Consider the following 12,605-nt stretch of genomic DNA (forward strand, 5'->3'; position numbering starts at 1 on the left):
AAAGCCATGGGTGTAAGCATAAAACCACACAACAAAAGAGGAACTATTAGAGTTCACGATTTACATAAACAATCTGAATTTCAGATTCAGAAATAAAATTTGCAGCAACACCAATTGGGATGGAGTTAATAGGCAACAGAACATCTATTAATTATAATAAAACATAAATATACTTTCAGAATGGACAAGATCATTGACAAATTAACTTCAATATATACGAGCAGTACAAGATCAATTTTGGTAAGCAAGAATAAAGAGGTTAAATACTCTTAAGAAAATAAATGTTTCAATGGGGAAATGAATTCTGAGGTTATAGAAAAGCAAATCACATGAGGAAGTCACCCAGTTTAATAAGGTCTAAAGAAAATCAAACATAATACTGGATTTATTTTTAAAAGGATACAGCAGATTATGTAAAACCTCAGTTGTATTGCATGTGTGAACAGTTCTGCTCTCCACATTATTAAAAGGATATGGCACTGGAGTAGACGCAAAATGAAAACATTCACAAGGATGACATCCAAACTAATTGGACAGACTGGGTCACCTTGCTCTAGAACAGAGAGGACTGAGGGATAGCCTGATAAATGATGAATGCATAGCAGCAGTGAAGATCTTTTCACCTAATGGAAACCATAACTATGGCCATAAACAGAAGGTAAACACTGATAAATCCAATTGAAGAAAGATGTCTTTAGCCAGAGTGGGTTTGGAATGCGTAAATCACTACTACCGTGAGTAGTTGAGACAAATAAAATAGATAAAGTTATAGGGAATCTTGATTAAAAAATGAGAAAGGAAGGATCTAAATGATATATTGATGGAGTTAGATGAACTAAGCTAAGAGAAGGTTCATTTGGAGCATAAACATTAACATGAACTTGTTGAAACAATGGCTTGTTTCTGCATTCTAATTACTGCACAGGGTCACATCAATTGCATTCTACATTAGGAAGGTTGAAGAACGGCAATATTCTACATCTTCTGATACAAATGAAGCCATTAGTGAGGTAAGTGCTGGCCCAGCCTGATGCCCAACTCTCATGAGTGAATTAAAAACAAGACCAGATGCTCAGAGGTTAGGAATCCTGTGCTGCTGAACTCACTAGCTGGTGAAAGTTCTCCAAAGTGAAACTTATGGAATACCTTCAACCAGCAAAAGAATGTGCTGCACTTCAATTGCTACAATTCGATTCCTCTCTTATCAATCAGAGAAGTGGATGATTGGAGATAGCTGCATTTATTAGAGAACTCCATACATATAGGTTGGAGATTGCATTCAAAGCTCGAGATAAATCTCGGGGTCTAGGAGAGGAGCTAGGACCTGAAATGTCTATTTGGAAAGCCTCGCACTTGTATCTTATGGAAGCACTGATAGAATCTGACTTGTATCTATTAGGTTTTTAGAGGGAGAGCTCTGTAAGATGTCGTGGGTTCTTAAAGTCACCTGAAAAAGTTATGGTATGAAGTGGGAAATGGGTAACTCAGACGTGAATTTACTATCATTATGGAGCACAGATTCACACTTTGCAGCTCATTGTTATGCAACTGTTATCAGTGAGGATGCACAGACATGGCACAAATACAACAAAGCACGACAGAGATAGTGAGGTCGAAGACACATAAGGAGTCCTCTCAGGATGTGGGAAAACTCAGCAGTATTCAAAAGGAAGTGGACTCCCTGATGTGACTCACATGCCTGTTGCACAAGGATTGTTTTAGTCCAAATATCCAAGAATGCGAGGTAAGGTATGTTCACTGTATCACACCTGCTTTAATGTTAACATTGGTGCAGGGCAAAGCTTCTTTTTGCACTTTTATCTTTTGCAGAGGTGAGGAATCAGAGTCAAAATCAAAATGAAAAGTTAATATTTAAATGCATGTAAAAATCAAATAGCACAACATGTCAATCCTTGAAGGGGTATAGAGCAAACAGAGGGCTGGTAGCTAACCGTGCAAACAAAAATAGCAAGGACAGAAAAAGTCTCAACACAGCTCAGTCTTCCTGGATGCAGGTCGGTAAAAAATTTCCTCTAGTTTCTTAACCTTGGTGGTATATTGCCCTATCTTTCTGTCTTTGATATTCCTCTTGGGCTATCGCAACATCCTTATCCTCATCTTCCTTCCCAGGTTTCCTCTCACTCCTGCAATCTCCTCATCTGCCAACACATTCCTCCATTGGTGACTGAGATTATGGAGGGTGTAGCACACCTGCATGCCTCTACCAGACAGGTACAGACAATGAAATCTCAGACACAGAAGACCAATTGTTTGTTCTTCATGACCTTGGTAAACGTATGGACAACACTGTATCTCTCATTGGTTGCAGTCTAGAATTTCTAAGATGTGTCATCAGTTAGGTGTCAAGGGGTTATTTCTCATCTTTCAGTGATCATCCTTGTGTGGGCCAAGGGGCCTCTGGAAAAGGCTGGCACCTGTGGGTGGTCCTAGATATATGAGTCATGGTAGGATCTTGGATATATATAGTGCAGATCTGCAGTATTTTGTGTTGCCACAAATGAGTTATGCACAAAGGGAGTGTAAACCTCTTTTGTTGAAGAAGACAGCTGGTTCATGATAGGGTGTAGGTGATTGCTTTCTGAACCTGAAGGACAGCAGCTGCCTGTCTGCCCCAACATTGAGGGGGAATGCGATGGTTCTTGTGAGGATGACCTCTGGATTCAGTTTATATGTTGAGAATTGTGAAAGACCATAAAGATCCCCAATAGCTCTTTGAAATGATCCACTGACAAAGAAACTAAAAGGCAGCACTAACTCTGAGGGCTACTCAGTCCTTGTGAGCACCAGTCCTTCTCCAGCAGCTGGCATTGATATGACACAATGACTCAAGACATTCTTAGTCATCTTCTGCACCAGCTGTTACTGATTTGCAGATAGCTCCTCCTAAGCCTGAGATCCTGTTCTGTGAATGAGCGCCTCTTTTCTGTGGTGGCTCTTGTCTTGCAGCTCCTTCCTACGGAGATGTGTGGGAGTCACTGGCTGCTGCTGCTGTTCATACAGATGAGGTTCTTTCTGCTGTCTTCTGTGGGATTCTTTTGCAGACCACAAGAAGAACTGCTGAGTTGACCTCTGCCATACACTTCAAATTACAGCAGATGTGTGAGATCAGTAATGTCATAGGCAACTGAGGTGTGCAGCTGCCATTTGAAGGTCCTGCACAAGCTGGTTGGCATCCAACATATTGAGGTCCATGCGCAGAATCCACTATCACATACAGAAATCAGCCGTCCTTGCACCAAAATAACTAAATTAGGGGAAAATAGGTCATAGGATTCCAATTCAAGAAACTGTCTACCTTAGCCACTGAGTAAGATGAGGTATTGAGTGAGTGTACCTCACTCCATTCTGTCTGGTTAGTCTCAGAGATCATAAGATGCCAAGTAAAGCACAATGTCCACTCAATCACTCCTTCACGAGACATCAGAATGAGGATGTTTGTTACAACATTCCTCCATGATCATGATATCCAGAGGTGGACTTGAACTCAGACCCTCTTGCTCAGTGGCAGGGACACTGCCACTGCATCACAAGACCCCCCTTTGTATGCTGCTTAATGTGAAGATAGGTACATTGTGTAATCACTGGACTCATGCTTACTGAATTCCAGCCTTGAACTTTTACTCACTTTCAAAAAAAAGATGCTGCTTTGTCGAACCCAAAGTTTACTGGATAGAGAAGTTTAGACTTTGCATTTACTGCAGTGATTTTCAGACTCCACTTGCAATCCATGAAATACCGCTCATTCTTGATGTCTCCTGTTGTGATGTGATCCCTGTGCTCCTGATGACCCTTCACCCAACTTAGATTGAGTTATGTGGCCATTAATTTCCATGTTGTAGCCCCAGAGCTGCTGACGATTGAGCGCTGATATCTTGCACTCTCCCTGGAGGCCAGAGTTACCACAGCTTACTTTGACCCCACACTTTGAGACCATGCAGTCCTCTCCCAAATCCTACCAGATCCTAACTTACTATCTACCATTGCCCCCTATAACTGTGACCACTCAATGCAATCCCAGATTTGAGCTGCCTGTGGCCTTGATAATGCCACAGATTGGTTATAAATCCCAATCCAGACTTTAATCACCAAAGCTGAATGACATGGCCTATTCCTATGGATGCAACCTGCAAGACTTCCCTGACTGAATGACTACCATGTTGCAGATTTATTTTGCTTAACTACGAGGACTGACTGTGCCCAATCCCTGGATGGTAACTATGTGGAACCCTGGACTTACATTGACCAAAGCTTACTAACTGGGCAACTGAAGTAAAACCCCAGGCTAGAAATGGCCCAGCCCTGGAATACTGATCAGGGTCCAACCTTGAACCATGTATTAAGCCTTCCTTTTCCCTTTCACATACTGAGATGCCCTTTCTGCACATGAAGTGTGATTGCAGCAAAAACTGCTGATACAAGCATTGACTTCAATGTTGTGTCGCAACATGTACCCCTACTTTTACACTGACTCTTCAGCATTTCCTACAGCTGCACGCTGCTTGCATTTCCTTCTGCGCAAAAGTGCCACCTGAGAAGCTGCATGGTGCATTGTCATTCTTCAATTACATACAGCAATATCCAGGAACACATCACGTCTAAGTCAACATGGAGGAACCTACAGCAGTTGTTAGTCATTCCTACGAAATTGAAGAAATGGAGCATTCAGAGATATCAGTCGTGGAAATGAAACCTGTGTACTCACCTGGAGAAGAGGGAGAGGACCAACGTTACTGACTGTATGCTTGGTTTATACAGTTGAGCTTCTGAAGCATAGTTTCTCAATTGGGCAGAAGTTAATTGGGAAAACAAAGTTAATTCCAGCGAGCAGGATAATTAATCAGATGCAAATACGTCAGTCATACTATGCCTGGAGTTTTCAACTGATTTATTGAAACGTATAGCAAATTCAATTTTACAACATGTAGTGTATATAACTTTACAGCTACTAAACTTGCAATTTCTTAATAATGACCTTCGTTCTGTCGACAGCATGTAGCTGCTGAATGAAAGGCACTGCCTTTCTGAAAACATTTCTACTTTGAATCTCAGCATGACACTTGCTCAGCTGCAGGTAACTGTGTCATTAATCACAATACAAAAAGCTTGTTGGCATCAGCTGGATGCAAATGCACTCCCACTAGCTGTGATGATTGGAGAACACACTTAACAGTAAATGACTGCATTTATTAATGTCAGGAAGGTTTGTTGAGGTTTCCAAATAACACCAGCTGAAACATAATGTGGAACTGGAGACAACACAAAAGGGTCTGAACACTCTGATGATTACTTCAGGAGGTGATGTGATTGAAAGTAAGCTGCTTTCCTTTCAACATATAAGGGTGACTAGATTCCATGTACAATATCACCTCTGTTACTAATTCCCAAGTACAGACATGTGAAATCTAATCAGCCAATTAAATACAGCATGACCAGATATTTACAAACACATACAATAAAGAGCAATAAAAGGAACTTTTAGGAAAACATTTGCCACATATTTAAATTGATAAAGAAATCAAACTGTCAAAAATACAAAGTCACTGTCTCACATCATCATGTTTGACTCTTAACTGTATTCTGGAATTGCCAAGCTCAGTTTCTTCAAACGATGACAACATTTCATGGATCTGTCCCTCCAATCACCATGCCTCAAGGCAACGAGGGCAATAAATGCAACCATAGAATCGTAGAGATGTACAGCACGGAAACAGACTCTTTGGTCTAACTCGTCCATGCTAATCAGATATCCCAACCCAATCTAGTCCCACCTGCCAGCACCAGGCCCATATCCCTCCAAACCCTTCCTATTCATATACCCATCCAGATGCCTTTTAAATGTTACAATTGTATTGGCCTCCACCTTCGAGCAATATATTTGTAAATCTTTTCTGAAAGCTTTCTAGTTTCATAACACCCTTCGGATAGGAAGGAAACCAGAATTGCACGCAATATTCCAAAACTGGCCTAACCAATGTCCTGTACAGCCGCAACATGATCTCCCAACTCCTGTACTCAATACTCCGACCAATAAAAGAAAGCATACCAAACGCCTTCTTCACTATCCTGCGCCTCTACTTACAAGGAGCTATGAGACTGCACTCCAAGGTCTCTTTGTTCAGCAACATTCCCTAGGTCCTTACCATTAAGTGTTTAAGTCCTGCTAAGATTTGCTTTCCCAAAATGCAGCACCTCGCATTTATCTAAATTAAACTCTATCTGCCATGCCTCAGCCCATTGGCCCATCTGATCAGAATCCAATTGTAATCTGACGTAACCTTCTTTGCTGCCCATTACACCTCCAATTTTGGTGTTATCGGAAAACTTAGTAACTATACCCCTTATGGTCACATCCAAATCATTTACATAAATGATGAAAAGTAGTGGACCCAGCACTGATTCTTGTGGCACACCACTGGTCATAGGCCTCCAGTCTGAAAAACAATCCTCCACCAACATCTTCTGTCTTCTACCTTTGAGCCAGTTCTGTATCCAAATGGCTAGTTCTCACTGTATTCCATCAGATCTAACCTTGCTAACCAGTCTCCCATGTCAAACGTCTTACTGAAGTCATATAGATCACGACTATTGCTCTGCCCTCATCAATCCTTTTGTTACTTCTTCAAAAAACTCCGTCAAGTTTATGAGACATGATTTCCCAAGCACAAGGCCGTGTTGACTATCCCTAATCAGTCCTTGCCTTTCCAAATACATGTACATCTTTCCCCTCAGGATTCCCTCCAACAACTTGACCACCCCGACGTCAGGCTCACTGGTCTATTGTTCCCTGGTTTGTCCTTACCACCTTTCTTAAACAGTGGCACCACGTTTGCCAACCTCCAGCCTTCCGCCACCTCACCCGTGACTATCAATGATACAAATATCTCAGCAAGGGGCCCAGCAATCACTTCCCCAGCTTCCCAAAAGGTTTCAGTGTACACCTTATCAGATCCTGGGAATTTATCCACTTTTCTGCTTTTCAAGCCATCCAGCACTTCCTCCTCAGTAATAGGGACATTTTTCACCATCTATTTTCCTACATTCTATATCTCCCATGTCCTTTTTCACTTTAAACGCTGATGCAAAATACCCATTTAGTATCTCCCCCATCTCCTGTGGCTCCACATAAAGGCCACCTTGCTGATTTTTGAGGAGCCCTATTCTCTCCTTAGTTACCCTTTTGTCCTTAATATATTTGTAAAAACACTTTGGATTCTTCTTAATTCTATTTGCCAAAGCTATCTCATGTCCCCTTTTTGTCTTCCGGATTTCCCTCTTAAATATACTCCTATTGTCTTTATACTCTTCTGAGGATTCACTCAATCTATCCTGTCTATACCTGATATATTCTTCCTTCTTTTTCTGAACCAAACCCTCAATTTCTTTAGTCATCCAGCATTCCCTACACCTACCAGCCTTTCCTTTCACCCTAACAGGAATATACATTTCTGAAGGCTTCCCAATTTTCAGCTGTTCCTTTTACCTGCGAATATCTGCCCTCAATCAGCTTTTGAAAATTCTTGCCTAATACCGTCAAAATGAGCCTTTCTCCAATTTAGAACTTCAATTTTTTGATCTGGTCTATCTATTTCCATTTATTTTAAATCTAATAGAATTATGGTCACTGGCCCCAAAGTGCTCCCCCACTGACACCTCAGTCACCTGCCTTGCCTTATTTCCCAAGAATAGGTCATGTTTTGCACCTTCTCTAGTAGGTACATCCACAAACTGAATCAGAAAATTTTCTTGTACACACTTAACAAATTCCTCTTCACCTAAACCCTTAACACTATGGCAGTCCCAGTCTATGTTTGGAAAGTTAAAATTCCCTACCATAACCACCCTATTATTCTTACAAATAACTGAGATCTCCTAACAAATTTGTTCCTCAATTTCCCTCTGAGTATTCGGAGTCTATAATATAATCCCAATCAGGTGATCATGCCTTTCTTATTTCTCAGTTTCACCCAACTAACTTCCCTGGATTATTTCCGGGAATATCCTCCCTCAGTACAGCTAATCTGCTATCCTTTATCAAAAATGCCATTCCCCCTCCTCTCTTGCCTCCCTTTCTGTCCTTCCTGTAGCATTTATATCCTGGAACATTAAGGTGTCAGTTCTGTCCATCCCTGAGCCATGTTTCTGTAATTGCTATGATCTCCCAGTCCCATGTTCCTAACCATGCCCTGCGTTCACCTGCCTTCCCTGTTAGGCCCCTTTCATTGAAATAAATGCAGTTTAATTTATCAGTCCCACCCTGTTCTGTGCTTTGTCCCTGCCTGCCCTGACTATTTGACTCGCTTCTTTTCTCAACTGTAGCAGTCTCAGATTGGTCTCTTTCCTCTCTATCTCCCTGGGTTACCCCCCACCCCGCCACTAGTTTAAATCCTGCTGAGCAGCTCAAGCAAATCTCCCTGCCAGTATATTAGTCCCCTTCCAATTCAGGTGCAATCCGTCCATCTTGTACAGTTCATTTCTACCATGGAAGAGATTCCACTGATCCAAAAATGCGAATATTTCTCCCACACACCAGCTCCTCAGCCATACATTCATCTGCTCTATCCTCCTATTCCTCCCCTCACTAGCTTGTAGCACCGGGAGTAATCCAGATATTACTACTCTTGTGAACCTCCTTTTTAAATTCCTGCCTAACTCTCTAAATTCTCCTTTCAGTCTTGCCAGAGAACCCCATAGCCCAAGAGGAACAGAAGTTCCTAATTTGTAAATACCATACTTTTACTTTTTCTGTATTGAAAAAATGATTGTGTATATTAGAAAATGACAACTTGAGCATGCTCCCCTAATGTATCGATGAATCTATGTTGGGACAGTGAAGGTAAGGAACCTGAAAACATTCAGATTTGATTCTTATTTTATGCCCCCCACGACCCCTAGTTGGGGTGCAGTTTGTGTTTATCCTTCAAGACAAAGATGCCTGTATCCATCATCTGAGGTGTTTGGTAGGTAACTAAACTGCCTATGGGTTCCATTGCTAATAGAACAAATATTACTGATTTTTCAGTTTGGATGGGATTCTGTTTCAGGTTTTCCTTTCCTTGCATTTTCTCTCTGCCTCTGAAATATATTTGCTTTCAAATGAGATTGCATTGTGTTTATTTTGTTGTGCAAGATGCCCCAAACCTGGGTGAGTTTCTCCAAGACCCCATGTCAATGTCAAATTTCTAAATGAAGCCTTTAGGAATGTCCTCCTATGTGCCTTTTGATATTATAACAATGCACTCCAGGCTTACTGAATCTAAGAAATACAAGACCAGCCCAACGCAGTTGTCACTCTCTCAACATGGGGTGTAGACATTTGACATGCCAGCTTGGCGAGCAGATCCCATGACTGGTACTTTACCCTGTTGTCTGATCTTCATAGGTTTCCAAAGGCAGCTCAAGTGAAAATAGTTGAGCTTGTTTGGCAAAGCATAAATGCACAGTCCAATTTTCACAAGCATAGAGCAGAGTGGGAATGATTATTACTGTACAGACTTTCAGATTTGTAATGTTATGAACCAGGCCAGACCCCCTCAAAACATTTCAAGAAAGTAGCCCTGACCCTAACTTTGCTAGTTGCTTTAAGCAAGTGTAGAGTGGATATTCCGGTGTGATGCAGCTGACCCACCCAGTTCGTTTTAAACAAAACTGAATTTATTTGCAAGATTACTGCATGAAACACAAGTAAAAGAGAACAGAATATAGAATAACTTGACCTATCCAAAAACCCAGCAGATTATCCCAACCTTCATGATACTATTCCAAATACTTGCAACAATCCCCATAAACACCCTTGTAACAAAGGTAAAATCAAACAAAGGGTTTTACAGGAGAGAGAGAAAGAGAGAGAGACAGCAGAAAGATTCAGCATGGAACACCTTCTTCCATGTAAACCAATTTCAAAACTGACTGCTTGCCTTCAGTAAACCATGCCAGAAAAAAGCTGAGCTGGCCACTCCCCTTTCAATATGCAAGCGTTTTTTAAAACTTGAAAGCGTTTTGTCTGAGGCAGTATCTGTGATCTATAGTCAAACTGGCCTTAAAACCCTTGAAACCTTGAATTTTCGGAATCGCCGCTTTTACAACCTTGCTGAATAAACAGCCAAGGACAGCATAACCTTGTTAAAGGAGCAGCATAATCACAATAGGCAGATTTATTACTCTGTATTCACAGACTGATGATCAGAGTCTGTTTAAGGTTGCCCTTGCTTTGGCAACCTTTGCATGTGACTAACTTAAATGTGCTACCAAGGTAAGTGAACACGTCACTTGCTGAGCGTTCCTGGTCATGGATGAAACCTTGGACTTGTGTTTTGGCTGTCCTGAAGCAGGCTGGTACATGACTTCAGTTTTATTTTTGTTGATTGTAAGGCTGGAGTTTTTGCAAGCTTTGGAAAACAAACCCTCATTACATTGCGTGTCTATCTCTGAACTACAGGTGGTACAAAGTCATTAGGCAAACAAAAAAAAATCGGTTAAGTATGTCATTGGAGACTATAGTCTTTGCCTGGAGTCATCTCAGGTTGAGTTGATATCCATTATGCAATATCTATTTTCAATGCTAGAATCATGATTATGAAAAGCTTTAGAAATCATAGTGGAGAAAACCATACTGAGGACAGCACACAGTTGCTAACACACCATCCAGTCTAAACTCAAAACTGACTGGGAATGTATCAGAAGACTCACCATCATTCAGGATATGCATGACCATTGAATCACTATGATAGATTTCGCAGGGTAACTAACCTTCTCCACTGCTGTCCAAAAACCCTCATGTCTGACTGTGTCAAAGGTTTTGGTCAGGTCAACAAATGTGGCATAGGGTGTCCTATGCATGAAAATCACCTAAATCTGTCTGATTGTAAACACCAAATCAGGTATCACCTTACCCTTTCCTGAAACTAGGATCTGGCAGCAGATTCTGGTTGAGACATTATAGCATTGGAACTAAGTTTATTGTCTCGTGTCCTCAAGTACAGGGATACAGGAATACAGTGAAAAGTGTACAAAGTCACCATTCCCAGCAACATCTTAGGTACAAAGACACCTAGGTACAAAATCTTAGGTACAAAGTAGAAAAGAAGTAAGTTAAAAGTTAAACATTACAATCTCTTTTCCAATAAAGTTGAAAAAAAATAAGGAATTACAGTGTGTTTTTAGCCATGGGCCTGCAGGTGCTCCATGCTGGGCTTCCTTATGAGGGCTTGCACTCCCAATGAGGGCTCATTCTCCACTGTGCAATGCCCACTCTCCCCCATGCTGGACACACACCACTCTGTGACATCATCTCACCACTGACCGCTAGGGTCTAGCCCGGCTCATGAGACACCTTACCATCTGCTGCCGTCTGAACTCACAGACCACCCTGTTGTTGATCACTAGAATCCCAATCTGAATAATCCAGAAATATTCTGGCAAAGATTGTGTTGGCGATGAAGAGTGAGATCCTCCATAATTGACACAAGATTTGTGAGTTCCTTTCCCCATGTATTGGTGGGACATGGAGACATTCTTATATTCTTGCAGGATAATTGTTTTCCCCACATGGACTGAAACAGCTTCTTGTGAGTTGAATGAGCTTGTTGACCAGGTATTGATATCCAGCCTCGTAGACTTTAACTGTGATTACATCAGTTCCTGGAGCTTTGATGCTAGACAGAAGTTTAATTGCATTAGCTATTTCTAAAGGCCTTGGAGGATTACCAACACAGCAGTTAATGGCAACCTGAGGCAGCCTGTCGACTGCTTATTCATTGATGAATGAAAGTTGATGAAGATGTGGTTAAAATGTTCTGTCCACCTTGCTAGAATTTGAGCTTTAGCTGTGAGCAGTGCTGACTATTTTGCACTGAAGTGTTGAATTAGTATTTTGGGGTCCATAGACAGAATTCAGAGCATCTTAGAATTTGTTGAAGTCTTTCTGGCTGCATATGATTAAAATTAATTTGCTTTCTGTTTAGGCAAGTGTCTTAGATCTCTGACTTTGCATTAGGCAGTCTTATGGATGTTTCAATAGTCAGCTTGAATAGTGGTGACTTGCGTTGAGTTAATCCCAATAAGAGGTGATGCTTCTCCTCCAGTAATTACTACAATATCTCAGTGATTTCATGAAACCAAACAAAATGTTATGAGATTAATCCAGAATCTAATAGACAGTAGACATCCTATAACTGGGTTAACACTCAGACAAGGAGATAACTATCTGAAGTTGCTGCTCTGGTCTCTTTCCACTGACTTTCCTGTTGGAAATGTGAATGTGGGGCAATAATGGTTTCAAACATTTCAGAACTGTATCCCAAACTGAAAGGTTCCAAGAGAAATGAGATGGGTTGGGGGTGTAGGATTTTCTAATGGGATTGGGTCCAAAATCCAAGCTCAACTTAAATCAGCTGTGATCGAGAAAAACACATTCCTTTGTTCATGGGTCTCTCTTTCTGTACATTGTTGAGTCCTTGTTATCCAAAGGTTCATAATCATGGCTTATCCCGGGGCAAGGTGAGGCAAAATACCCCAGTTGGTTAGAGAATTGAAACCAATGATGGGTGGTATTCTGCACCACACCCTAGCCAATTGAACTAACTAAC

General features: G+C 41.2%; 1 protein-coding gene across 3 annotated transcripts in view; it reads right to left on the reverse strand.

Moving 5' to 3' along the window:
- nin (ninein (GSK3B interacting protein)) overlaps window positions 1–12,605 on the reverse strand; it is a 190,257-nt gene that overhangs the window by 155,357 nt on the left and 22,295 nt on the right. The window lies entirely within an intron of this gene.

The sequence above is a fragment of the Chiloscyllium plagiosum genome, unplaced genomic scaffold, assembly GCF_037043375.1.
Source record: "Chiloscyllium plagiosum isolate Xiang-an unplaced genomic scaffold, Cpla_swu_hap1 HiC_scaffold_8, whole genome shotgun sequence".
Taxonomy (NCBI): Eukaryota; Metazoa; Chordata; class Chondrichthyes; order Orectolobiformes; family Hemiscylliidae; genus Chiloscyllium; species Chiloscyllium plagiosum.